At 40.3% G+C, this 27,122-nt stretch overlaps 2 long non-coding RNA genes across 5 annotated transcripts in view; one reads left to right on the plus strand and one right to left on the minus strand.

Annotated features, from left to right (window-relative positions):
- Positions 1-808: 808 nt before the first annotated feature.
- LOC131511683 (uncharacterized) lies at positions 809-6,015 on the plus strand. Its single transcript, XR_009261669.1, has 3 exons — positions 809-913; positions 3,190-5,743; positions 5,819-6,015. It is a non-coding gene; the product is annotated as an uncharacterized LOC131511683 (long non-coding RNA).
- Positions 6,016-11,317: 5,302 nt separating this feature from the next.
- LOC131511681 (uncharacterized) overlaps positions 11,318-27,122 on the minus strand; it is a 48,301-nt gene continuing 32,496 nt past the window's right edge. For 2 of the 4 annotated variants that reach the window (XR_009261666.1, XR_009261667.1), the window contains exons 2-6: positions 24,913-24,983; positions 20,614-20,780; positions 16,130-16,231; positions 13,513-13,575; positions 11,318-11,541 (exon numbers count right to left, since the gene is read on the minus strand). This is a non-coding gene — a long non-coding RNA (uncharacterized LOC131511681). Of the gene's footprint in view, positions 11,542-13,512; positions 13,576-16,129; positions 16,232-20,613; positions 20,781-24,912; positions 25,168-27,122 lie in introns of those variants that run through there. The other 2 variants (XR_009261664.1, XR_009261665.1) reach the window with 2 other exon arrangements.

Below are 27,122 nucleotides of genomic sequence, written 5' to 3' on the forward strand. Positions count from 1 at the left end.
CGTTCACCCTCCTGCCCTGCCTTAGACAGCAGGGCCCTGGGAAGGACAGAGGCACAGGCAGCAGAACGTCAGTTCTAGAAACAGTGGCACCAAAATGCCTGGGTTGAAGTCTCACCTACCTTGGGGTGCCTGGGTGGCTCAGTCGGTTGAACGTCAGGTCTTGAGATTTCAGCTCAGGTCATTCTCTCTTGGTTGGTGAGTCAGGAGCCCCACATCGGGCTTTCCGCTGTCAGTACAGAGTCCTCTTGGGATCCCCTGTCCCTCTCTCTCTCTCTGTCTTTCTCTCTCTCTCTCTCAAAAATGAATAAGCATTTATAAATAATAATAATAAAAGAAAAAATGAAATAAATCTCACCTCCCAGGAGCCAGTGGTGTCAGTTTCATTATTTATATCACTCTGGTGCTTCAGCTTCTCCATTTGTTGTTGTTATTGTTGTTGCTGTTGAAAGCAATATTAATTACAGCATTTTTATATGTTGCCCTGGGGGAATTTTTGAAAGACAACAGCTTCTAGCTTTGTTAAATCCTCAAGAGCTAGAAGTGGACTCGTTTTTCCTCCCATCCAAGGATGGCAGCCGGACTTGACTCCATGTGCACGCATGAAACGGGACTCTTACCAAAGGTAGGTGGTGTTAGTAGATATAAAATAGATCTGGGTTCACCTGGACCAAGAGGGAGAAATCCCAAGTGGCCTTGATAATAGTGGCCGGTATTTTTTCTATCCCTTATTAAGTGCCAGACATGGGTTAAATACTTTACACAATTAACTCGTGACTCTCCACTAAAAGCCTTCTGATGCAGTTGTGTTCTAATCTTTGTTTTACAGATGAGATGTCTCAGGCACAGAGAGGCCACAGCTGGTAAGAGGTGGAGTGGATTCAAACTCAGGCAAGTTCGCCCTTTTCATCAACAGGTTGGCTTTTAATATCCAGAAATACAAGGAGGGTAGACCCCAACATCACTAGTTAGAGCATCATAGATGGTGTTAAAAAAAAAAAAAAGAGAGACAACAGGCCCCATATGGCATCATTTGTGCTAAGCCCATGTCACCAAATTGAGACCTATTACCCAAATTAGTTACAGTTTCAGCCTCTTCCAGGAGTAGAATCTTAAATCGGACAATCTGGAATTACCTGGTCGGCACTAGAGAGGCAATCAGCCTGATGCACCCCCAAGGATCCCCCAAGGGAAGGTGACCTTGCAGCAAACAATCCACTCTTCACTAGTAACTTCCTCGTCTCACCCCCTTCTGCCTATGAAAGTTTTTCATTTCGTTCAGCTCCTTGGAGCTCCTGTTCTCTAGATGGGATGCCGCCTGATGCATGAATCACTGAATAAAGCCTATTAGATCTTTAAAATGTACTCAGTGGAGGGACGCCTGGGCAGTTCAGTCTGTTAAGCATCTGACTTCTGCTCAGGTCATGATCTCACAGTTTATGGGTTTGAGCCCCTCGTCAGGCTCTGTGCTGACAGCTCAGAGCCTGGAGCCTGCTTCAGACTCTATGTCTCCCTCTCTCTCTGCCCCTCCCCCACTCGAGCTCTCTCTCTCTCTCTCTCTCTCTCTCTCTCTCATTCTCTGTCTCAAAAATAAACATTAAAAATTTTTTTTTAATTTACTCGAAATTTCATTGTTTGGCGACAGTCAGCAGGCACTTCTGTCTTGGTTTATGGAAGCAGGAACTTCCTACAGGGTCTTGGCATCCTGGGAATTCACTGGCTGCTTATGGAGCTTGAGGAAGCTGTAGCCTCTGTGCAGGCATCACCCATCGCTGCTCTTTCTGTGAAGGCTTGTGCAAGCAGCGGGAGAACAAGCTCCTGGTGCTTTTTTTTTTTAAGTTCACAGCTCTGAGTACATTCTCACAGATGAAAACAAATTCACCACAATTTGCTAAATCTGACGACCATAGGCAGTGGCCGTCCAGCTCTTCCGCCCCATGTCCTCTCTTTTCTTCCGGGCAGTTGCTGCAGAAACCTGCTGTCAGTTAAGTGTAACCTGACACTACCACCGGGTCCCTCTCGCTTTCTGCCCCAGGGCAGGTGCCTGGTCCTCCGCCATTTCTCCTGCACACTCCCACAGCGTGCACACTCAGACCGTCTCTAGTTACCCGGCAACACAAATCAGATGATAATCAACACTCTCATCCACGTTCCCATATGGGCCAGTAAGGAAGATTCCTTTGGGACACATAACCAGGGATAAATGTTGTGGTACAGGGTATGCATATTCTTAGTTTTACTAAGAAATGCCTGATCACTCTCCAGAATTTCTGTATCACTCCTGCCAGCGGGGCCTGTAAGATCCTATACCCCAATTCCCACCAACACTTGGCATTATGCATCTTTCTAATTTTTGCCTAAAAGGTGTAGAGTGAAATCTCAGTGCTGTTTTACTTTATATTTCTCTAATTCCTACTGAATTTGAGCATCCCAGCATATGTCTGTTAGCCTGCTTGGTTTTGTCTCTTAGAAATTGTTTATTTTCCTGCTGGGGTTCCTCTTTTTCTTGTTGATTTGAAAGAGTCTATTGTACATTTTAGATATTATTCAACTATCAGTTTTAGACACTACAACTATATTTTCCCATTTTATTTTTCTGTTAATTTTTTCCATACTGTTCTTCATTGAACATAATCAGTTTTTTAAGTTTATTTATTTATTTAAAATGTTTATCTATTTACTTTTGAGAGAGAGAGAGAGAGTACACAAGTGGTGGGTGGCAGGTAGAGACAGAGGGAGAGAGAGAATCCCAGAAGGCTTTGTTCCATCAATGCAGAGTGGGGCTCAAACTCACAAACTATGAGATCATGATCTGAGCTGAAATCAAGAGTCGGACACTTAACTGACTGAGCCACCCAGATGCCCCTATTTATTTATTTTTAAGAGGGAGAGAGACAGAGAGAGAGCCTGCATGAGCAGGGGAGGAGCAGAGAGAGAGAGAGACAAAGAATCCCAAGCAGGTTCTGAGCTGTCAGCACAGAGCCTGACTTGGGGCTTGAACTCACAAATGGTGAGATTATGACCCGAGCTGAAATCAAGAGTCAGATGCCCAACTGACTGAGCCACCCAGGCGCCCCTAGTTTCATCCATTTTTTTTCCTATGGCTTGTACTTCCGAGTTTCATTGAAGTCCTTCATGATACAGACTGTTTCCTACATTTATTTTAACTTTATATATCATTTTCATGTTAAGGTCTTTAATCCATCTGGAGCTCACATGTGTATGTGGCATTGATGTGGCAGGCCAGGTCCGAGGACCCAGAGGGGATCCTCCAGAACCAGCCAAGAAGATCCCTGAGGATGGAAATCAAATGCGAGCCAGCAGGAAGTGAGAGTTTATTGATGACACAGAGAGGGCAGATACAGACAGAGCATCTGAGAGACTCAGAAAGCAAATGCAGGAGAGTCTCATCTTTGCTTGGGGGTCTAGAGTGTTCCCTGAAGATGGTGGTCTGGTGTACGTATCCTCTCTGGCATCCAGGAACTGGTCGAACAAGGACCAGTGCTCAGGTGTCCTCCATAAGTCACTTATGCCTAGAGCCCGGGGGTCTTGGTGTTCAAGGTGTTTGCAGTCAGAGGTCTCGGACAACGTTCATGAGGACTCCACCCAGTCCTGTATCTATTGCTCTGGAAGGATCCAAAGAAATCATTAACTCCTTGACCTTTACAAGGAGGACATACATGAAGACATATGTAAGGCAGGTCCTAGCAGGAATAGAGGCAGGAAAAGGAGCAAAGAAAAAAACAGCTTTTTTTTTCTTCATGGAGTTCCTTCACTTTCCCTTTCTCAGTATTATGTAGGGATCCAGTCTTTTTTTTCTCAAGTTCATTTATTCATCTTTAGATTGAGAGAGAAAGCGCGCTAACACAAGCAGAGGGAGGGAGAGAGAGAGAAACCCAAGCAGGCTCTGCACTGTCTGCACAGAGCCTGATGTGGGGCTGGAACGCACGAACCCTGAGGTTACTGATCTGAGCTGAAATCAAGAGTAGTCCGCTTAACTGACTGAGCCACCCAGGTGCCCCTGTAGGGATCCGGTTTTATTTCTCTCCAAAATGCAAGCCAGTTTTTCTAAGACCACTCTTTCTCCACTGCTGTGTGGTGCCTAAAGATGCCATATTTGTCATGACTTGGCCGAGCCTTCTTGAGACTACGGATAAGCCAGAAGAAAGCCCAACTGAGATTGGAGACAGGGAGAGATGCCACAGTTTGAGCTCCAGATATTTTTAAAGCCAGAAATCTCCTATTTTTGTTTTTGCTTGGGTTTTTGTCAATTGCAACTGAAATGTCTAGTACAACCATGATGCCCTAATATAGTTGCTATCTGGAAGTTAATTTCATATATTGCTAAGATTCAAATGATAATAATTCCAGTCAACATAATTTATTCTTAGTTGTATCAATTAATTGAATCTGTGGTTCATTTAGTTGGGATTCTTTTGTTCTCTTTGAACCTGGGGTAGAAGAATATTATACAGTCAAAAATGTGTTTTCATTCTGACATAATTGGAAAAGATTTTGAGAAACTGAGAGTGAAAAAGTTCACAGGGAAAACAGAGTGGGGAGAAATCTTTGGGCTAGGCAAAGATTTCTTACATACAAACCACAAAGCTTAATCCATAACAAGAAATAGGTAAGTGAGAGTATCTCAAAATTAAAACTTTTCTCTCTTTGAAAGACACTACTGAGAGAAAGAAAACACAAGCAATAGCCTAGAAGAAAATATTTGCAAAACACTTATTTGATAAAGGACTTGTAGCCAATACATAAAGAACTTTCAAAACTTAATAATAAGAAAACACTCAGGGCGCCTGGGTGGCTCAGTCGGTTAAGCGTCGGACTTCAGCTCAGGTCATGATCTCACCGCTTGTGAGTTTGAGCCCTGTGTCAGGCTCTGTGCTGACAGTTCGGAGCCTGGAGCCTACTTCAGATTCTGTGTTTCCCCCTCTCTCTGCCACTCCCCTGCTTGTGTTCTGTCTCTCTGTCTCAAAAATAAACAAACATTAAAAAAATTTTTTTAAAAAGAACAGAAACCCATTCTCTCACAGTTCTGGAAGCTAGAAGTCTGAAATCAAGGTACAGGCAGGTTGGTTCCTTCTCAGGGCTGTGAGGGAGAATCTGTCCCCTGTCTTTCTCCTAGTTGCTGGGCATGGCCTGCAATCCTTAGCTTTCCTTGACTTGCAGATGCATTACTCCAATCTCTGCCTTTGTCTTCACATGGCCATCTTCTCCCTGTGTTCTCCATCTCTGCATCTTTCCTACTCTTCTTACACCCTAATCAAGTATGGCCTCATCTTAACTTTGCAGATTACATCTACAAAGACTTTATTTCCAAATAGGGTCACATTCACAGGAACGTGAATGGGGTTAGTATTTCACATATCTTTTTGGAGGACACAATTCAATCCATAATATATGTGAGCTAGAATATTCATAGAAGTATTATTTGTAAAAGTGTAGAACTAAAAACTATTCAACTGTTCATCAATAGTCAAACAAGTAAATAAATCATGGTAAATTCATGCAGTGGAATACCATAAAGTAATGAAAATTCACAGCCTACAACTACAGACAACAAAATGGGTGAATTTCACAAGAATTATGCTGAGGAAAATAAATGAAAGACAAACAGTATATACTGTATGATTCTATTTGTATAAAACACAAAACCAGGCAAAACTATTCAGTGAGAAGTTAGGAGAATGGGTACACATGGGGGAGTCAGTGACTGGAAGGGAATGTGAGGAAGGTTTTCTGGGGTGCTGGAAATCTTGGTTCTGGGTACACATGGGGGAGTTAGTGACTGGAAGGGAATGTGAGGAAGGTTTTCTGGGGTGCTGGAAATCTTGGTTATTGATCTGGTTGTTGTTTATGTGGGTGAGTTTAGTTTATAAAAATTCACTAGACTCTACACTTATAATACATGCCCTCCTATGTCTGTTATACTTTGGATTAAAAGATTTTTTTAAGTCATGGTTATGACATGAGGTTTCTCTAATATATCTAGATTTAATTTCTACACTAAGACTGTTGTGTTTTTTTTTTTCCAAAGAAGCCATCAGGACTGTTAATAAGTCTACCAGGGATCAAGTGACAAATATTTATTGGCATTAACTATGCTTACTTTGTTGACTTTGAAGATTACTAAGAATTCAAAGGGGGAAGTAAAACTTTTACAATTACTATTTATTTTTTGATCAGATAATTCAGACACATGGTACCCAATTCAAATGGTCAAAAGGGCGTTAAATAACTTTAAAAGTATCCTGGGTTCTCTAGCAATAACAACCATTCTGGTTGAGGTAAAGTCTAGGAAACTACAAGTACTACAATGGGCATAAACTTGGCTCACAAGAAAATAACGCTTTCTCACAAGAATTCTTAAGAGTCCTTTAGAGATTAAGAAAGGCCCAGGCTACCATTTTTTTTTTTTTTTTTTTTTTTTAAATTTTTTTTTTCAACATTTTTTATTTATTTTTGGGACAGAGAGAGACAGAGCATGAACGGGGGAGGGGCAGAGAGAGAGGGAGACACAGAATCAGAAACAGGCTCCAGGCTCCGAGCCATCAGCCCAGAGCCTGACGCGGGGCTCGAACTCACGGACCGCGAGATCGTGACCTGGCTGAAGTCGGACGCCTAACCGACTGCGCCACCCAGGCGCCCCCAGGCTACCATTTTTTTGAGGAGATATACACATATATATTTTTTATTTTTTTTTTTTAAATTTTTTTTAACGTTTATTTATTTTTGAGACAGAGACAGAGCATGAACAGGGGAGGAGCAGAGAGAGAGGGAGACACAGAATCTGAAACAGGCTCCAGGCTCTGAGCTGTCAGCACAGAGCCCGACGCGGGGCTCGAACTCACAGACCGTGAGATCATGACCTGAGCCGAAGTCGGACACTTAACCGACCAAGCCACCCAGGCGCCCCCACATATATATTTTTTAAATGCTCAAACAGGGTAACAAATATTGTACGATATGTTTTATAATGTATTTTATGTTTTTGCACTTAACCAATTTAATAATTCTAACACAAAATAATCCCAAACAATGTAACGGTGCAATTCACTATAGATAATGTAACAAGTCCTAACGTAGGTTTTTCCAATGATGAAGGTACTATTCTGGGCACATTAGAGACACATTAGAGAACAGAACAGACAAAAATCTCTGCCCTCATAGAGCTTGCCTTCTAGGTGGGAGGAGATAGACAATAAACAATAAATATAATAAACAGCTAATTCCACGGTACGGTAGAGGTGAAAAGTTTCCATGAGCAAAAACGTAGAGTGAGATAAAAATATTTGGGGGAGGGTGGGATGGAACTATAATTTTAATGGGGTGGGCAGGTTAGGCCTCCTTGGGAAGGTGACAGTTGGGTGAAATCTTGAAGAAGAAAAGGACTGAGCCATACGGATATCTGGGGGGAAATCACTTCAGGTAGAGGGCACAGATGGTGCAAAGGCCCTAACATGTAACCACACTGGCATGTTTTAGGAATAGCAAAGACAAATGTCTAGAGAGACATGTGTGCAAGGGAGAGTATTAGGAGATGAAGTAAAGAAGTACAGGGGGGCCCAGATGATACAAAGCCTCTTGGGCACCATTAGCTTTCATTCAGAGAAATGGGAAGTCATTGGAGGAATTGGACTTTAACATGACTCTAACATGATCCCTCTGGCTGCCATGATGAGAACTGACCTTAAGAGGCAAGAATGAAAGTAGTGAGACTGGAAAAGAGCCTAATTAAATAATCCATGTGAGAGTTTATGGGGGTTTAGGTCAGGATGATAGCATAAGTGGTAAGAAATGGTTGTACTTGAACATACTCTGAATGCAGAGCCAGCAGGATTTGGTGACAGAATGGATAGGGGTGGAGGCTGTATGAGAGAAAGACAAGGGTCAAGGAAGATGCCAAACCAAAGACTAAGAGGTGAAAGATGGAAGGCTGGGTAGGTTTGGAATAGAAGGTAAGGAGCTAAGTTTGAATTTGATAAGACTGAAATGTATATCAGTTTTAAATACAGATGTCCTGTGGGTGGTTGGGCACAAAGTTCTGGAGCTCAGGGAAGAGGTCTCAGCTAGAGATACTTGGAGAGTTATTAGCATGCAGTGGTATTGAAAGCTATGAGAGTGGATGAGATTGCCATGAGAGAGTGAGTGTAGAAAAGAGGAGCAGGTCAAGGTCCAGGCCCTGGAGGCCTCTATTATTTACAAGCTAAAAGGACCGGGGAGAGAACCCCTGGACACAGGAGGCAAATCCGGGCACTGTGGAGTCACAGAAGCCAAGTGAAACAAGTGTTTCCAGGAGGTAGGAGCAAGTCCTATTTTGCCAATAGTTCAAGAAAGATAGAGTCCAATAGCCATTGGACTGACAATGTGGAGATCATTGTTGACCTTGACAAAGGCAATTTCTGGACAGTGATTGGAACAAGAATTTATCTAAAGAGGGTTTAAGAGAGAATGAGGGGAAAGGAACTGATACCATGCCCTTCTGTAAAGTGGAGCAGTGAGTTGGGACAACAGTGAAGGGGAAGAGTCCCTGAGAGGGATTTTCAAGATGGGAGAAATAACAGCACATCCATTGGGCACCTGGGCTCTATCCCTCCCTGCCCTGAAGGCATTGTATGAACTTATATTACAGTAAAGATGAAATACTTAGGGAAACTCCACAAATTTTAGATATCCTTGATATTCTAAGTCAGAATCCAGGAAATCTTATGTATTTCAAATTTCAAGTTTGTACAGATAGCCAGATTGGGTTTGGGGGGATTTTTTTTTTTTTTTTTTTTTGGCAAAAAGCCAAATCCTATAAAACTCTAACCATGAGTCCTTGCTTCAAAATTAAGACCAGTTCTGCATTTTTCTGAGGATTTATGGGGAAAGACTAATTTCAGTTTAAAGTAATTATTTTAAAAGCAAACCTTCTTGGGACACCTGGGGTTAAGCATCCGACTTTGGCTCAGGCCATAATCTCTTTGTCCGTGAGTTCCAGCCCCACGTCGGGCTCTGTGCTGACAGCTCAGAACCTGAAGCCTGCTTCTTCAGATTCTATGTCTCCCTCTCTCTCTGCCCCTTCCCCGCTCACTCTCTGTCTCTCAAAAATAAATAAACATTTTAAAAAATGTGAAAGCATACCTTCTTGATTAAGGTTGGCAGGGCTGGAGTCCCAGCTCCCCCATGAATTAGCTGTGTCATTTTGTGTCAGTTACACAATCTCTCTGGGCTTCAGTTTCCCCATTGATAAAAAAGTTAGTAATCATACTTCATCCATAGGATTATAATGAGGATTAAATAAAATAATACTTTAAAACAGAACAGTGCCTGGATGTGGTCACTAATAAAAGTTCTTTACTCCTCGTAATCCTGTATTCCCAATGAGCGGTGAGTAAATCATGTTTTGGTGTATTTTAGTTACACTGGAGAGGACATTTAGTAAGATAAAATTTTGGCATACAAATAAATGACCTCTTAGTCGATCTGCTTAATTTTTAAAAACTGTGCTTTTCCAGGGTGCCTGGGTGGCTCAGTTGGTTAAGCGGCCGACTTTGGCTCAGGTCATGATCTCGCGGTCCGTGAGTTCGAGCCCTGCGTCGGGCTCTGTGCTGACAGCTCGGAGCCTGGAGCCTGTTTCAGATTCTGTGTCTCCCTCCCCTGTTCATGCTCTGTCTCTCCCTGTCTCAAAAATAAATTAACGTTAAAAAATAAATAAATAACAAAATTAAAAAAAAATAAAAACTGCTTTTCCACAAAGGCCTTCTTGGGGACTATGACAGTCCCCGTCACTAGGTGGCACCTGAGTGGCTCCAGGACAGCGGAACAAGGACGCTTCCAGAGCATCTGACCCAGCAGCAAGCGGTGCACTAGCTGTCACATGAATTCACACGGAAGGTTAATGTGTCCTCTCAGGAATTCACAGAATGTTTCAAAATGTGTTTGCCAATATTCAAAAATCAGATTTCCTATAAAAAACTGATTCCCGGCCTCTCAGTAAATTGGAAGATCTGGAAAGTCCAGGCCTGTGGTGGTGTCTCCTTCAGGCTGGGCGGTTATCTGCCAGTCGGGCGCAGACCCCACCCCACCCCCCCAGCCCACCTGCTTCTCTCCTCTGTCTCCCCTTAGTTCCTCCAGGCATCTGAGTTTGTAGCCTCTGACTAGTTCAATCCTTCCCTTTTCAGATGTGGAGGCTGAAGTCCTAGGGAGAAGTCGAGGCTTGGTACTGGAATCCCTACTCTCAGGCCAGGACGCTTTTTTTTTATACCTTGTGTTGTTTCTTTTACATTTGGTTGTGTTTGGAGAAGGACTGGAGCTAAAAACATGTAAGCCATACTGGGAGAACTGAAATTTGGAGACTTGGGGGCACTGCTGAGATGATTAAAATGAGGTGTGGGAACAAGTAGAGGTCATTGGATTCTTCTTCTTTTCTTTGTGAAAGATGACCTCATTGTATCTGGGGGGAAAAATATATGTTCAGTGCAAAAGATTCAAACAATACAGACAAATACACAGAAGAGGAAAAAGATTCCCCCAAATTCCACTTTCATTTATAACTTCCATTTACATTTTGGTAGGTATCCTTCCAGCCCTCTCCCTGTGTATTTATAGATCTACTTAACATAGGCACTGGATGGGCCAAGGAAGGCCTGGGAGTGTGGGGCTTTCGCATTCATCAGTGGGGCTTTAATCCTTCATCAGTTTCCCTCCAACCAATTCTATGATGCAGCCAATTGGGAGTTTCTTCAATCATATTAAAGTGCCATGCAAATGCAGCGTTAAGCCTGTTTGTTCACCCCAACTCCCTTCCAATCAGACTGTTATTCAGCTCACTCACGTAGGTAGAAATTCTATATGAAAATTCTGGAGCTGCCACAGTTCAAAATTTGTTTGAAATTTTCCTAAAGGAGAACATCCAAGTTGTTCTGTAAACTGTTTTTTCCACTAATAGTATTCCTAGAATATCTGTCCCTAGTTTATAAATACAGATTTTTAAAAATACATATCTCACCTTCCAGAACATCCTTAGCAACCTCAAGATAAGCTAATTGGTCTCTTTCTCTCTCTCTCTCTCTTTAAGTAGGCTTCACACCCAGCAACAAGCCCAATGACACAGGGCTTGAACTCATGACCTTGAGATCAAGACCTGAGCAGAGGTAAAGAGTCAGACACTTAACTAACTGAGCCACCCAGGTGACCCTTAACTAGTTGTTCTCTTAAACAGACTTTGCTCCATCTGATTGGTGACTGGAAAGATGGGGCCCACCTACCTGGCACCTAGAGTGCAAATTGTCAAGTCTGTATGATTGCTCATGGTAGGCATGAATAGGAACAGTTAGTTTCTCAATGATTCTATTGGTCAGGTTTTGCTGCAAAAATGTTCTATAACAAACAAGCCTCAACCATCAGTGATTTACAGTGACAGATACTTTTTTTTCTCTCACTGGTCTGTGTGCTGCACGTGGGTTGGCCAGGCTTGCGTTGGTCTTAGATTCTGGTCTGCTCCACTTGATTCCCTTCCAGGAGCCCGGCTGATGGCGCAATGGCTACCTGGCAGAAATGCACAAGGTTAAGCCAAATTTCATAAATTCACATACAGCCTCTGGTGAGATATGGCATACGTTACATCCACACACACTCTATAGACCGAGTCCAAAGTGAGTGACATAGAGAACTGTACTTTATCTATAGTATACCATGGCAAAGGTGGAAAAGGAACAAAGAATTGTGAACAAAAAAATACCACCTGTCACAGGAACTAACCATGATGGAATGAAATTTAGATTAAGACATACCTTGAACCTTACTTTTTTTTAACGTTTATTTTTTTTATTATTTTTTTTTTTTTAATTTTTTTTTCAACGTTTTTTATTTATTTTTGGGACAGAGAGAGACAGAGCATGAACGGGGGAGGGGCAGAGAGAGAGGGAGACACAGAATCAGAAACAGGCTCCAGGCTCCGAGCCATCAGCCCAGAGCCTGACGCGGGGCTCGAACTCACGGAACGCGAGATCGTGACCTGGCTGAAGTCGGACGCTTAACCGACTGCGCCACCCAGGCGCCCCTTAACGTTTATTTTTGAGAGAGAGTGTAAGCGGAGTAGGTGCAGAGAGGTGGGGGACAAAGGATCCAACCAGGCTGACAGCAGAGAGCCCAATGCAGGGCTCAAACTCGCTGACCATGAGATCATGACCTGAGCTGAAGTCGGACCCTCAACCAACTGAGCCATCTAAACGTCCCTACTCTTGAGCCTTATAAATGCAGTTTGAACCCACACTGCTTGAGAATCACAACAGTTTTGTCTAGTATGTTCCTTAATCAAAGACCTTTTGTCATTGGAGATCCATAATGAGAGTCGTCTCTGATCATACTCACTCTGCCTTTATGTTTTACATGCTCTATGCTCTTCTATCTATGCTTCTAATGCTCTTTAGAGTTATGCACTTGGGTCTTTAACAAAGAAAAAGATTAAACTGCCCTATCAGTTTCTGAATGTAGAGAGAAGTATTTTCTCCTTTGTCTTTCCCTGTCAAAGTTGTACCAATCAGCAAAAAATACATTTTCCTATGAATAAAAACAAAGAGAACTGTTGCCAGGCAACAAATAACAGCATTCTTTTTATATTTGTTTTGGAAGGTATGGCATCTTGCTCCACTGTTTCCATGGAGAATCCCAATTGTCAAGATTAATTAAATGCTGGGAATTTGAAATGTATGCAGAGGCTAGCTTAGTAAGCAATTACCTATGCTCCAGGGTAGGAGAAATATTTAGATAAAACCTCTTCCCACAAATGAAGTATTATCCCCTGGCATCAAATGACTCAAGTTAATGCTTTCATGTGTGTCAACTGCTTTTCTAAAGGTACTGCAAAAATATTTCATTAAAATCACAAATTACATGTGTACCATTTCCCGGATAAATCACCACTGGATGTTTAGAATGCGTATGAACTGCATCAGAATAGTACAGGAAAGAGATAACCAATGGTTGTAAACAAGGTGCCTCTATTTTGTTAGCATGTCGGCAATGTGCCAACGTGGAAAGGTCTTCCCAGTAAATTGATAAGAGAGGATATCCAAGATCATTCAGAAGAAGTAAAGGAAATGAAGGGAGGGCAGAGTTCAGAGAGTAGTCCTATCAGATATTAAAACATGAAAAATAAAGAGAGAAACGTGTGGTTCTGATGAAAGAACAGACAGCCAAGTGGAATGGGATAGGTAGGGATACTGATTAAAAAAAAGACAAACAAACAAAAACATACAATCAGGGCGCCTGGGTGGCTCAGTCTGTTAAGCGTCTCGACTTTGGCTCAGGTCATGATCTCACCTTTTGTGAGTTCCAGCCTCGCATTGGGCTCTGCTATCAGTGTGGAGCCTGCTTTGGATGTTCTGTCTCCCTCTCTCTGGGTCCCTCCCCTCCCTCCCACCTCAAAAATAAACAAACGTTTACAAAAAAGACATACAATTAACTGTGTAATAGAAGATATACAAATAACCAATAAGTACACGCAAAGATGCTCACCATCACTGGCCATCAGGAAAATCAAAACCACAATGAGATACCACTCCACACCCACTAGGAAGTCTGTAATAAAAAAGGAAATAATGAGTATCGGCAAGGATGTGGAGAAATCATAACACTGTTGGTGGGAATGTAAACGGTGCAGCCTGTTTAGAAAACAGTTTGGTAGTTCTTCAAAAGATAAAATATAACTGCTTGACCCAGCAATTCCACTCCTGGGTATATCCTCAAAAGAAATGAGAACGTATGTCCACACAAAAACTTGTACACAAATGTTCATAGCAGCATTATTCATAATAATGCAAAAGTAAAAACAACCCAAATATCAACTAATAAATAGATAAATAAAATGCACCATATCTACACAATGGAGTATTCTTTGGTGATAAAAAGAAATAAAGTAAATAAAGTACTAATACATGCTACTTCCTGGATGAACCTTGAAAACATTATGCTGGTTAAAGAAGCCAGTTACCAAAAGCCACTTATTATGTGACTCTTATATGAAATGTCCAGAATACAAAAATTTATAGAAATAGAAAGTAGATTAGTGGTTGCCTAAGTCTGGGGTGGTTGAGAAATAAAGGGGGGGGGGCGGGGAGTGGCTTCTAAAGAAACAGGGTTTGCTTTGTGGGTAATGAAAATGGTCTAAAATTGTGGTAATGGTTGCACAACTCTGTGAATGTACTAAAAACCAATCAGTTGTAAACTTGAAGTATGTGATTTGTATGGTAAGTGAATTATATGTCCATAAAGGTATTGCAAAATAGTAATTGGGAAAAGGAAGGATATTGCTTTGGAAAATGGATTAGCAACTTGAAAATAAAATTAGCTTAGACTTTAATCAGTATTAAACTTAAAATCATTTCCAAGCAAGCCAGAGTTAAAGAAAAACAATGGAGTGCCTGGGTGGCTCAGTTGGTTGAGTGACCAACTCTTTACTTCAGCTTAGGTCATTATCCTAGGGTCGTGGGGTCGAGGCCCATGTTGGGCTCCATGCTGAGTGTGAAGTCTGCTTGAGATTCTCTCTCTCTCTCTCTCTCTCTCTTTCTCTAAAAAATTAATTGATTGGTTAATTAAAAAAATAAAATTAAGGGGCGCCTGGGTGGCTCAGTCAGTTGAGCGTCTGACTTCGGCTCAGGTCATGATCTTGCAGTTTGTGATTTCAAGCCCCATGTTGAGCTCTATGCTGTCAGCACAGAGCCTGGAGCCTGCTGTGGATTCTGTGTCTCCCTCTCTCCGTCTCTGCCCCTCCCCCACTCATGCTCTGTCTCTCTCACTCTCAAAAATAAATAAATATTTTTAAAAATTAAGGGGCGCCTGGGTGGCTCAGTCGGTTAAACGTCCGACTTCAGCTCAGGTCACGATCTCGCGGTCCGTGAGTTGGAGCCCCACGTCGGGCTCTGGGCTGATGGCTCAGAGCCCGGAGCCTGCTTCCGATTCTGTGTCTCCCTCTCTCTCTGCCCCTCCCCCGTTCATGCTCTATCTCTCTCTGTCTCAAAAATAAATAAACGTTAAAAAAAATTAAAAATATATAAAATTTAAGAATTTTAAAACAAAAAGGTAGAAGGGGAAAACTGGATATCCACAAGCAAAAGAATGAAGTGTGGTCCTTACCTTAATTAAGTCAAAATGGATGAAAGATCTAAATGTAAGAGTTAAAACTATGAAACTCTTAGAAAAACATATAGTGGAAAAGCTTCATGACAACTGGATATAACACCAAAAGCACAAGCAACAAAAGGAAGAAATAGATAAGTTGGACTTCATCAAAATGACAATATTCATGCATCAAAGGACACTGTCAGCAGAGTGAAAAGGCAACCCAATGAATGGGAGAAAATATTTGCAAATCATATCTGATAGAGGATTAATACCCAGAATATATAATGAACCCCTAAAACTAAACAACATGAAATCCTGATTTAAAAATGGGCAAAGGGGGCGCCTGGGTGGCTTAGTTGGCTAAGCATCTGAGTCTTGATATCAGCTCAGGTCATGATCTCACAGTTCCTGAGTTTGAGCCCCATATCGGGGCCTGCGCTGACAGCACAGAGCCTGCTTGGGATTCTCTCTTTCCCTCTCTCTGCCTCTCTCCCAACCATGCACATGCATGTGTGCTCTCTCTCTCCCTCAAAATAAATAAATAAACTTAAAAAAATGGGCAAAGGACTCAAATAGACATTTCTCTAAAGAAGGTATATGACCAGTAAGCACATGAAAAAACGCTCAATAGCACTAATCATTAGGAAAATGCAAATCAAAACTACAATGTCATACACTTCATAGCCATTAGGATGGCAATTATCCAAAATTTTTAAAAAACAGAAAGTAACAAGTGGTGAGGATGTAGAGAAATTGTAACCCCTGCACATTGCTGGTGAGAATGTAAAATGGTACAGCTGCTGTGGAAAACAGGATGGTGGTTCCTCAAAAAGTTAACCATAGAATTATCACATGATTTAACAATTTCACTCTGCATATAACCAAAAGAATTGAGTAAATATTTGTACACCCATGTTCATGGCAGCATTATTCACAATAGCCAAAAAGTAAAAACAACCCAAATGTGCACTGATTAATGAATGGATAAACAAAAAATATAGTATATACATACCATGGAATATTATTCTGCCTTAAGAAGGAAGGAAATTCTGACACCTCCTACAGCAGGGATATAGGACCTTATGCTAAGTAAAATAGCCAAACACAAAAGAACCTAAAAAAAAATTTTAAATCCTAAATCCTGCTGCTGTGCTATTGCAATATTTATTACAATCATGGGTTGTTTTTTCTTCTACAGTCAAATTCTCCTCCTGGCAAGCTACAGACTTTTTTATTGGAGTTAAGCAATGTTTAGAAGGTGAGGTCAGATAATTATCTGTTTCAAAATTGGAAAGAGTTATGTTGAATGAAACACAAGATCCAATATACCTACTAGAAATATATGTGAACTGAAAAAACAAAAAGGAATCCAATAAGCTGTGGGTGAAGTTTCCTGTCCCAGAGAAATGAAAAGGAGTGGTGGCTGCATACCAGCCTGGCAGCTGGCTATGAACCACCAGTGCTTTTGGAAGGAAGTTGCATGAATAGAACCTCCAGCAGTAAGTTCTTCTCATGGCTAGGGAGCCACAGGAAAAGGAATCTTCTCTGGATCCTTCTTATGGGAGTCAGTAAGGGCCCATCACTGGCAGCAGGCAACACGAAACAGGTTGATCATTCAGGAAGAATGACTCTGGACGGATGACATGCAGCACAAAAGCCCAGAGCAAAAAGTGAAACCTTGAACGTTCCCAAGGATCCACTGATGAAGTAAAAGGAAAGGCTCAGCACTTGACTAAGGTGGGACCAGAAGGAACCAGCCATCGATCTCCTCTAAAATATTCCCTGCCACGTGTGATGGACCAGATTCTGCTCTAAAGAAAAAGAAAAACTGGAGACAGGATCCTAGGTGGTCTCAAATATATGTACCACAGGCTCACTGGAGACTTTAATGGAAGACCCAGAGGGACTCAAATGCCTTTTTTAGACAATCTGCAATTCTTCCACCTGCTGGATACTTCTTGGGCCAACAAATACTCAGGGCTAAGTGTTTTGGTAGTGATTTCGTTGTTGACACCACTTTCTTTTTTTTTTTTTTTAATGTTTATTTATTTTGGAGACAGAGGGAGACAGAGTGCAAGTGGGGGAGGAGCAGAGAGAGAGGGAGACACAGAATACGAAACAGGCTCCAGGCCCCGAGCTGTCAGCACAGATCCTGACACGGGGCTCGGACCCATGAACTGTGAGATCATGACCTGAGCCAAAGTCAGACGCTTAACCAACTGAGCCACCCAGGCGCCCCTACACCACTTTTTGAGGATCAGTTTAACAATCTATTTTCCTAAAATTGAGATGGGGTTCAGTGAGGGAAAGGTAATTTTGAAGGGCACGGAAAAGAAGGCAGGGCAAGAGGAGGTCAGGAAATGAGAGGGAGGATAGAAAGATGTTCAGAGGGGGACATTTGAAAATAGGACCAGGAAGGAAGTTGGGAAGAAAAGGCAAGATGGGATATGGAAGGGGTGGGGAAAAAAGGTTTTTGTTCAAATGGACCCGCCTTACGACCCTCACACAGCAAGAATATTATTCAAACCTTGACTTGTGTCTATCACATTAGACTTGATGTGGATAGACTTAATGTGTATAGACTTAATGGAGCCTGGATCCCATAGTGTCTAAAGTTGTATCAGATCTATAGAAAATAGATTTCTATGTCTTTTAGCTAGACAAATATTTCAGTCCATAAATGTATTGTTTTCACTTATATAATATGAAAAGAAAAACAAAAATCTTGTTTGACCTCATTTTTTTCCTCATAAAATAAATGTGATTTTCCAAAGGTCCAGGCATCCATGATGGTCTAGAAACTGTCACAAACCTGGATGAAAGCAGAAACTGGCTTTGAAGCAAAAGGGATACATCTATACCAAACAGCTTAAACAATCTTGAAAAAGTACAAAGTTGGAGAATTCAAACTTCCTGATTTAAAAACATATTACAATGCTACAGTAATCAAAATAGTGTTGTATTGGCATAAGGATAGACAACAGACCATGAATAAACCTAAATATTTGTGGCCAAATGATTTTCAACAAAGGTGTCAAGACCATTCAATGGGGGAAAGGATAGCCTCTGCAGACTGGATATCCACAAGCAAAAGAATGAATATGGATCCCTATCTCACACCATATATAAAAATTGACTCCAGGGGCACCTGGGTGGCTCCGTCAGTTAAGCATCTGACTTCGGCTCAGGTCATGATCTCTCAGTTCATGAGTTCAATCCCCACGTTGGGCTCTGTACTGACAGCTCAGAGCCTAGAGCCTGATTTGAATTCTGTGTGTGTCTCTCTCTCTGTCCTTCCCCTACTTGCTCTCTCTCTCTCTCTCTCAAAAATAAATAAACATTAAAAAAATTTGTTTTTAAATCTTAAAAAAAAATTAACTACAAATGGATCTATGATCTAAATGCGAGAGCTAAAACCACAAACCCTTAAAAGAGAAAAAGGGATAAATCTTTGGGACCCTGGGATTTGGCAATGGATTCTTTTTTTTTTTTTTTTTTTTTTAATTTTTTTTTTTTTCAACATTTTTTATTTATTTTTGGGACAGAGAGAGACAGAGCATGAACGGGGGAGGGGCAGAGAGAGAGGGAGACACAGAATCGGAAACAGGCTCCAGGCTCCGAGCCATCGGCCCAGAGCCTGACGCGGGGCTCGAACTCACGGACCGCGAGATCGTGACCTGGCTGAAGTTGGACGCTTAACCGACTGCGCCACCCAGGCGCCCGCAATGGATTCTTAAATATGACACCAAAAGCACCAGCAACAACAACAAATTAGATAATTTGGACTTTACCAAAATCAAAAACTTCTGTGCCTCAAAGGATGTTATCAAGAAATAAAAAGACAACCTAGAGAATGGGAGGAAATATTGTGTGATAAGGGGCTAGTATCCAGAATATATAAAGAACTCTTATGATCCAAAATTAGAGACAACCCAATCTTAAAATGGGCAAAGGACCTAGACATTTCTCCAAAGAATATGTACAAACAATCAACAAGCATGCAAAATGATGTTCAACATCATTAGCCATTAGGGAAATGCAAATCAAAACCACAATTAAGTACCACTTCGTACCCACTAGGATAGCTATTAACGAAACAACAACAACAGCAAACAAACAAAAAATAAACAGAAAATAACAAGTGTTGGCAAGGATATAGAGAAGTTGGAACTTTGTACTTGTACTGTGTGGTAGGAATGCAAAATAGCTCAGACCTAGTGGAAAACTGTCCGTTCCTCAAAAAAGTTAAATACAGAAATTTTACTCCTAGGTATAGACCCAAAAGAATTGAAAACAGGCACTAAAACAGGTACATGAAACATGTACCTACTCATAACAGCACTATTCATGATAGCCAATAAGTGGAAACAGCCCAGATGCCCATCAACAGATGAACAGATAAACAAATTTTAGTGTATACATACAATGAAATATCACTCAGCCATAAAAAGAAATGGAGTGCCGATACATGCTACAACATGGACGGATGACCATCAACACACTATACTAAGTGAAAGAAGCCAGACACAAATGGTCATATATTATATGATTCTATTTTTTTGGAAATATCAAGAATAGATAAATTCACAGAGACAGAATGCAGATTGGTGGTTTCCAGGAACTGGGGATAGGGCAGGGGGGAGAGGAGACCGGGGAGAGTACTTGGTGGACAAAGGGTTTTACTTTAGAGTGAAGGAAATTTATTACCAGTAGACAGAGGTAGTGGTTGTGCAATATCATGAGTGTACTAAATGCCACTGAATTTTTCACTTTAAAATAGTTAATTTTATATAATGGAAATTTTCCCTCAATATATATTTTTAAAAAGGGAAATATCCATTACAAATCACATATTGCATATTTTATCCTGAAACGTTAGAGCCAGTATCTGACTACAACCTATTAGCCTGAATTGTCAAAAACTCTTTGATTTCATAAACTTGATTGTCTTTTCTCCTCATGCCACTTCAGTTCTTCCTAGGTCTCTGTGAGAGATTAGAATCACTATGGACACAATCCAGGGAAAGTAGGAGGGGAAAGAATTCTTGGTAAGGGGATTACTGACTGCTGGCCACATTATCAGTAAAATCTCTGTGATTCTATAAGTTTAATGACAAACTGAACCCCAGAATGAAGTTTCATAAGTACAACTTCATAAATATGACATCTTGTATAAACGTAAAATTGCATGAGTATAATGGCATTCTATATTACCTAAGACATTCTGTCAGGATGTCTATAAATTACTTTAACATGCTGTGACCTAAGGTGTGATGTATCAGGTTGAACCATGAAAAACTGCAGATGTTCACATTTTTGCCCTACAAATTTGGCCATTTCATATGGTTAGACCTAACAACTACGTGCATTAGCATTGATCTACAACCTGTGGAACCTTCGCCTTAGTCATACTTAAGGAAGGCATTCAACCATTTAATCAGAAAGTCCACACTTAGTGAGTTTAGTTTTAGACACATTGGGTTGGAAGTACTGTACCTGCAGAATATCCTAGGGGAGTTGTTCAGGAGGCCATTGGGTATAAGGCACTGGAGCTTCAGAGAAAGACTTAGGCTGGAGACTAAGTTCTAGAAAAATCAGCACAGATTTGGTAACTGGAGCTGTGGGATTAGACGAGCTTTTTCAGAGAAAGCCTTCACATGGCCCTGTTGAAAAAGGCGAAGAAAAAAAAATCCAATTGTCTCTAGATACACAATTCACCAATGTGGCAAGGTAGTAAACTTAGTGAGTGACTCATATGTTCTTTGAAATGTTCTTACATTTTTAATTTCCAATAAATCTAATTGCCTAAGCTACCAAATTGTCCATGTGATAAATTACATATATCTCATTCTGAGAAGGGCACCCAAGTGTTAACAGTGGCTGTGGCATAGATTCATAGGAGCCCCCTACAATCTTTCTTTTCTTCTTCTTCCTTAGTAATAGGTACTTTGATATTTAACTTGGCACATTGGTGTCCAAATTACTAATTGAACCCCAACAGAACTATATCATTAGAGTTCTATTCAGATTTTCTATTTCTTCTAGAGCTAGTTTCAATAGTTTGTGTCTTTCTAGGAATTTTTCCATTTCATCTTGGTTATCTAATTTGTTCAATACAATAGTCCATAGAATTTCCAATACTTTTTGTTTATGTTAGGTCTGTAGTAATGTCCTCTCTTTTATTCCTGATTTTAGTAATCTGAGTCTTCTTTTTTTAGTCTAGCTGAAGAATTGTTGATTTTGTCTGTCTTTTCAAAAAACCAACTTTTAGTTTGGGTGATTTTATGTGTTATTTTTCTATCCTGTATTATACGTATTTCTGCTTTAATCCTTATTATTTCCCTCCCTGCTTGCTTTGGGTTTAATTTGCTCTTCTTTTTCTAGTTTCATAAGGTAGAAGGATAGAAAATAGATTTGATACTTTTCTGTTTTAAAAATGTAGGCTATAAGTTTAAAAATGTAGGCTATAAAAACTTACAGCTATAAGTTTCCAACTATAAGCACTGCTTTATCTGAATCATATGTTTTAGAATATTGTGCTTTCATTTACATTCATCTCAAAGTCTTTTCCAATTTCACTAGAAATTAGTGAGTCAATTTCTTTGACTCTTTACTCATGTTAATTTCCACATATTTGTGAATTCCACAAAAGTTCTTCTGTTGAATTTAATTTCATTCCATTGCAGTTGGAGAAGATACATTGTAAGAGGTCAATCCTTTAAAATTTTTTGAGATGTGTTTTATGGCCTACCATATGTTCTATCCTGGGGAATGGTCCATGTGCACTAGAGAAGAATTTCTATCCTGTTGTTGTTGGATGGAGTGTTCTATAGTTGTCTATTAGGCCTAGTTGGTTTATAGTGTTGCTTAAGTCTTTTACCTTTCTTTTCGACCTTAAGTCTTCTATTTTCTTATTGATCTTCTGTCTAGTTGTTTTATCCATTATTGAAAGTAAGGTGTCGAAGTCTCCAACTATTATTGTTGACTATTATTGTTTATTTTTCCCCTTCAATTCTGCCAGTTTTTGGTTCATTTACTTTATTTATTTATTTATTTATTTATTTATTTATTTATTTATTTAATATATGAAATTTACTGTCAAGTTGGTTTCCATACAACACCCAGTGCTCATCCCAAAAGGTGCCCTCCTCAATACCCATCACCCACCCTGCCCTCCCTCCCACCCCCCATCAACCCTCAGTTTGTTCTCAGTTTTTAAGAGTCCCATATGCTTTGCTCTCTCCCACTCTAACCTCTTTTTTTTTTTTTTTCCTTCCCCTCCCCCATGGTCTTCTGTTAAGTTTCTCAGGATCCACATAAGAGTGAAAACATATGGTATCTGTCTTTCTCTGTATGGCTTATTTCACTTAGCATCACACTCTCCAGTTCCATCCACGTTGCTACCAAAGGCCATATTTCATTTTTTCTCATTGCCATGTAGTATTCCATTGTGTATATAAACCACAATTTCTTTATCCATTCATCAGTTGATGGACATTTAGGCTCTTTCCATCATTTGGCTATTGTTGAGAGTGCTGCTATAAACATTGGGGTACAAGTGCCCCTATGCATCAGTATTCCTGTATCCCTTGGATAAATTCCTAGCAGTGCTATTGCTGGGTCATAGGGTAGGTCTATTTTTAATTTTCTGAGGAACCTCCACACTGCTTTCCAGAGCGACTGCACCAATTTGCATTCCCACCAACAGTGCAAGAGGGTTCCCGTTTCTCCACATCCTCTCCAGCATCTATAGTCTCCTGATTTCTTCATTTTGGCCACTCTGACTGGCGTGAGGTGATATCTCAGTGTGGTTTTGATTTGTATTTCCCTGATAAGGAGCGACATTGAACATCTTTTCATGTGCCTGTTGGCCATCCAGATGTCTTCTTTAGAGAAGTGTCTATTCATGTTTTCTGCCCATTTCTTCACTGGGTTATTTGTTTTTCGGGTGTGGAGTTTGGTGAGCTCTTTATAGATTTTGGATACTAGCCCTTTGTCCGATATGTCATTTGCAAATATCTTTTCCCATTCCGTTGGTTGCCTTTTAGTTTTGTTGGTTGTTTCCTTTGTTGTGCAGAAGCTTTTTATCTTCATAAGGTCCCAGTAATTCACTTTTGCTTTTAATTCCCTTGCCCTTGGGGATGTGTCGAGTAAGAGATTGCTACGGCTGAGGTCAGAGAGGTCTTTTCCTGCTTTCTCCTCTAAGGTTTTGATGGTTTCCTGTCTCACATTCAGGTCCTTTATCCATTTTGAGTTTATTTTTGTGAATGGTGTGAGAAAGTGGTCTAGTTTCAACCTTCTGCATGTTGCTGTCCAGTTCTCCTAGCACCATTTGTTAAAGAGACTGTCTTTTTTCCATTGGATGTTCTTTCCTGCTTTGTCAAAGATGAGTTGGCCATACGTTTGTGGGTCTAGTTCTGGGGTTTCTATTCTATTCCATTGGTCTATGTGTCTGTTTTTGTGCCATGGTTCATTTACTTTTTGACTATGTTGTAAGGTGAATATATATTTATAATCACTAGGTCTTCTTAGGGACTGACTCTTTGATCATTAGAAAATGGTCTTCCTCATTTCTAGTAACAATTTTTATCTTAAAGTCAATTTTTTCTGATATTAGTATAGCCTTTGCAGCTCTCTTTTGGTTACTCCTTGCATGGTATATCTTTTTCCCATCCTTTTGCTTTCAACCCATTTGAGTCTTTGAATCTAAAGTGTCTCTTGTAGATACAATCCAACATAGTTAGATCCTTTTTTTAAAATCCATTCTGCCAATCTCTGCCTTTGATTGGAGTATTTAAATCATTTACATTTAATTTTATTAAAATTACTAGTAACAAAGAAGTCATTTAGTCATTTTATCAGTGGTTGCCTTGAAGACTAAAAGTAACATCTAAACATAATAATCTAGTTTGTACTAATAGCAACTTAATTTCAATAGTATACAGAAACGTTTCTCCTATATAAGTTCATTCTCTCCCACCTCCCCTGTGCTATTATTGACATACAAATACCTTGTTTTACATTATATGCCCAATGACCTGTATTTATAAGTATTGCTTTATGCAGTTGTCTTTTAAATTAGATGGCAGAAGAAAAGGGCTTCAAACAAAAGTTACATTTATACAGTCTTTTATATTTACCTATGTGTTGTTACCTTTGCCAGTGGGATCTTTGTTTCTTCATGTAGGAAGAGGTGAGAGGCCTGAGAAAATTAAAACTTAAAAGCTTAAGTTATGGGAAACTGAAACCTAACCAAGCTTAACCAGCTTGTTCCGCTTCTGTACAATTGCTTGGCGCGCCCATGTATTCCTGATCAATCATTGTTGCCTGGCACATCCGTATATTCCTGATCAACCATTGTTACTTGGCACATCCGTGTACTCCTGATCAATCATTGTTGCCTGGCACATCCGTGTATTGCTGATCAATCATTGTGATACCTGTACCCCCGGTTGTGGTCTGACCTAAAGGCAGGAACCAATCGAATACTGTTAAGTGTCCAACTTTAAACACCAACCAATCGCAGCTCTGTAACTGTGGAAAATTCCTGATTTCCCCATGACTTGTTTGTACCTGTCTATAAAAGGGGTGTAAAAACCTCTCTCAGGACCTCTCGGCGTCACCGGCAACGAGGGCACAGAGGTCCAGGTTCGAACCTGCAATAAATGACCCTTGCTGCTTAGCTTTGACTCTGGACTCTGGTGGTTCATTTTTGGGGGTCTCTTAGACTCTGGGCATTTCAGAGGGAGATGTAAATAGGGTAAAATAAAATGCCCCAAAGTTCATTGTTCTTACCTTGATTCAGCAACTTGTCTTGGATAAATGCTTCTTGGATTATTCCAAGTCTTTGATTTATATCCAGCATTCTGAAAAACATTTTGACAATTTTTGCCTGTGTTCTCATTACTTTTATGGAGAAATGGATTTTTAGAGATCTTTATTTTGCCATTCCCACTGATGTCACTCTAGTGCCTAGCTAAAAGTTCTGTATTCCCTATCTTTCCTTGTAACTATTGTGACTGTGTGACTAAGTTTTGGCCATTGAGTTATAAAAAGTAATGTGCGTGCTTCTGAGGAAACCAACTCGAAAGACAGCTGTCATGTGCCCTTTGCTCCCTTCTTGTTCCCTTTCTCCAATCTGCTACCTGAAATATGAAATAAAGCTGGAGCCCTGGCAGCTATCTTGGACCATGAGAATGAGGGCCACACCCTAAGAATGGTGAAGTGGACAGCTATAAATAGCTGTGGCATGATGATTTTAGAGCCACCAGATACAGGCCACCAGCCTGTTTCCAGATATATATGTAACTTAGATAACTTTGTTTCAGTTACTATTATTTTTAATATTCTTACTCCTGATAATTGCGGCTGAAGTTAATTCTGACTCCTAGAGTACTTATCATTGGATTGTAAGAATATTATCTGCTTTTACTTTTTTAAAATATTTTTTATATTATCTGGTTTTTCCTTATTAGCATTTATTATTTTATGTGAGAAAAAAGCTATTTACATGTAAATAAATATACAGTGATACTAATGTATATGCTAAAACATATGTATATGAATTTAATACATAATTATTGATATAAAAATATATATGTCACATTTGTGTGTGTATATCTATGTATATACATATGGACATACACATACATACATGTCCATCTTTTTATGTCTTGGAGGGTTGAAAATTGTCTTCTTTTACATGGTCATGTATCAGATTGATGCATTTCCAAAGCAACTGGAATGCAATCACAACTAGTCAATCAAGTAAATCAAGAATTCAATCCCAGCACTCTGGTTCCGTTGCTATGGTGGGGAGAGATGAGGACGAGTTAGAGCGGTGGGGATGAGATTACAGTCTGTGGGAGGGTGGATGGAGACTGGGGAAAGACTAGTGAAATAAGGAGCACTGACACACATCAGCAAAGCAAGATCTGAAACACACCCTCCTCCTGTTTTTTGGAGGGAAACAACCTCAGGACCTAAAGACTAATGTTATTTCAATGTTCATATAACCTTTGCTTAGTGTTTTTCCCCATCTTCGCTGACTACTACATAATTAAAACCAGGTAAGCCAGTTCTCTACCCAGAACCATCACAGAGGAGGCAGCCTGGAGTTACCTTGAAACAGAAACAGATACATGATTTAAGCTACATGATTGCCACACTTACCTGCTGGGTAAAATATAAGAGTAAATGGTTTAGATGGGATTAGAAACAAAAGACCAGAATAAGCACTTCTTTAATCTTTTTTGAAAAATAAGAATTTAAGCCTCTCTCTGAAACTTACTATCTAGTAATAGAATGACTGAGTCTCTTGTGTTCTCTTTTCCTAGTATTGTTTTTAATCAGCCAAATACACATAAATTTTAAAAATAATATTAAAAAGTTCAAAATCAGGGGCGCCTGGGTGGCTCAGTCGGTTGAGCGTCTGACTTCGGCTCAGGTCATGATCTCACAGTTCGTGAGTTTGAGCCCCGTGTCGGGCTCTGTGCTGACAGCTCAGAGCCTGGAGCCTGTTTCGGATTCTGTGTCTCCCTCTCTCTCTCTCTGAGCCTCCCCCGTTCATGCTCTGTCTCTCTCTGTCTCAAAAGTAAATAAACGTTAAAAAAAAAAAAAAAAAGTTCAAAATCATCCCTCCTTGCCCTCAGTCCTACTCTCTAGAGCCAACTGCTTTCAATACCTTTGTTTATTTTTTTATTGGTTGCCTATTTCTAAACAATATGTTTATTACATTAATATTTGATTTATCATATTTAAATGTTTTTAACATTTATTCATTTTTGAGAGAGAGAGAGAGAGAGCATGAGCCAGGGAGGGGCATAGAGAGAGAGACACACAGAATCCAAAGCAGGCTCCGGCCTCTGAGATGTCAGCACAGAGCCCCACACAGGGCTCGAACTCACAAACCGTGAGATCATGACCTGAGCTGAAGTTGGCCACTTAACTGACTGACTGAGCCACCCAGGCACCCCATGATTGATCATATTTAGACACTGTTTATT

Source organism: Neofelis nebulosa, chromosome 5, assembly GCF_028018385.1.
Source record: "Neofelis nebulosa isolate mNeoNeb1 chromosome 5, mNeoNeb1.pri, whole genome shotgun sequence".
NCBI classification, from domain to species: domain Eukaryota; kingdom Metazoa; phylum Chordata; class Mammalia; order Carnivora; family Felidae; genus Neofelis; species Neofelis nebulosa.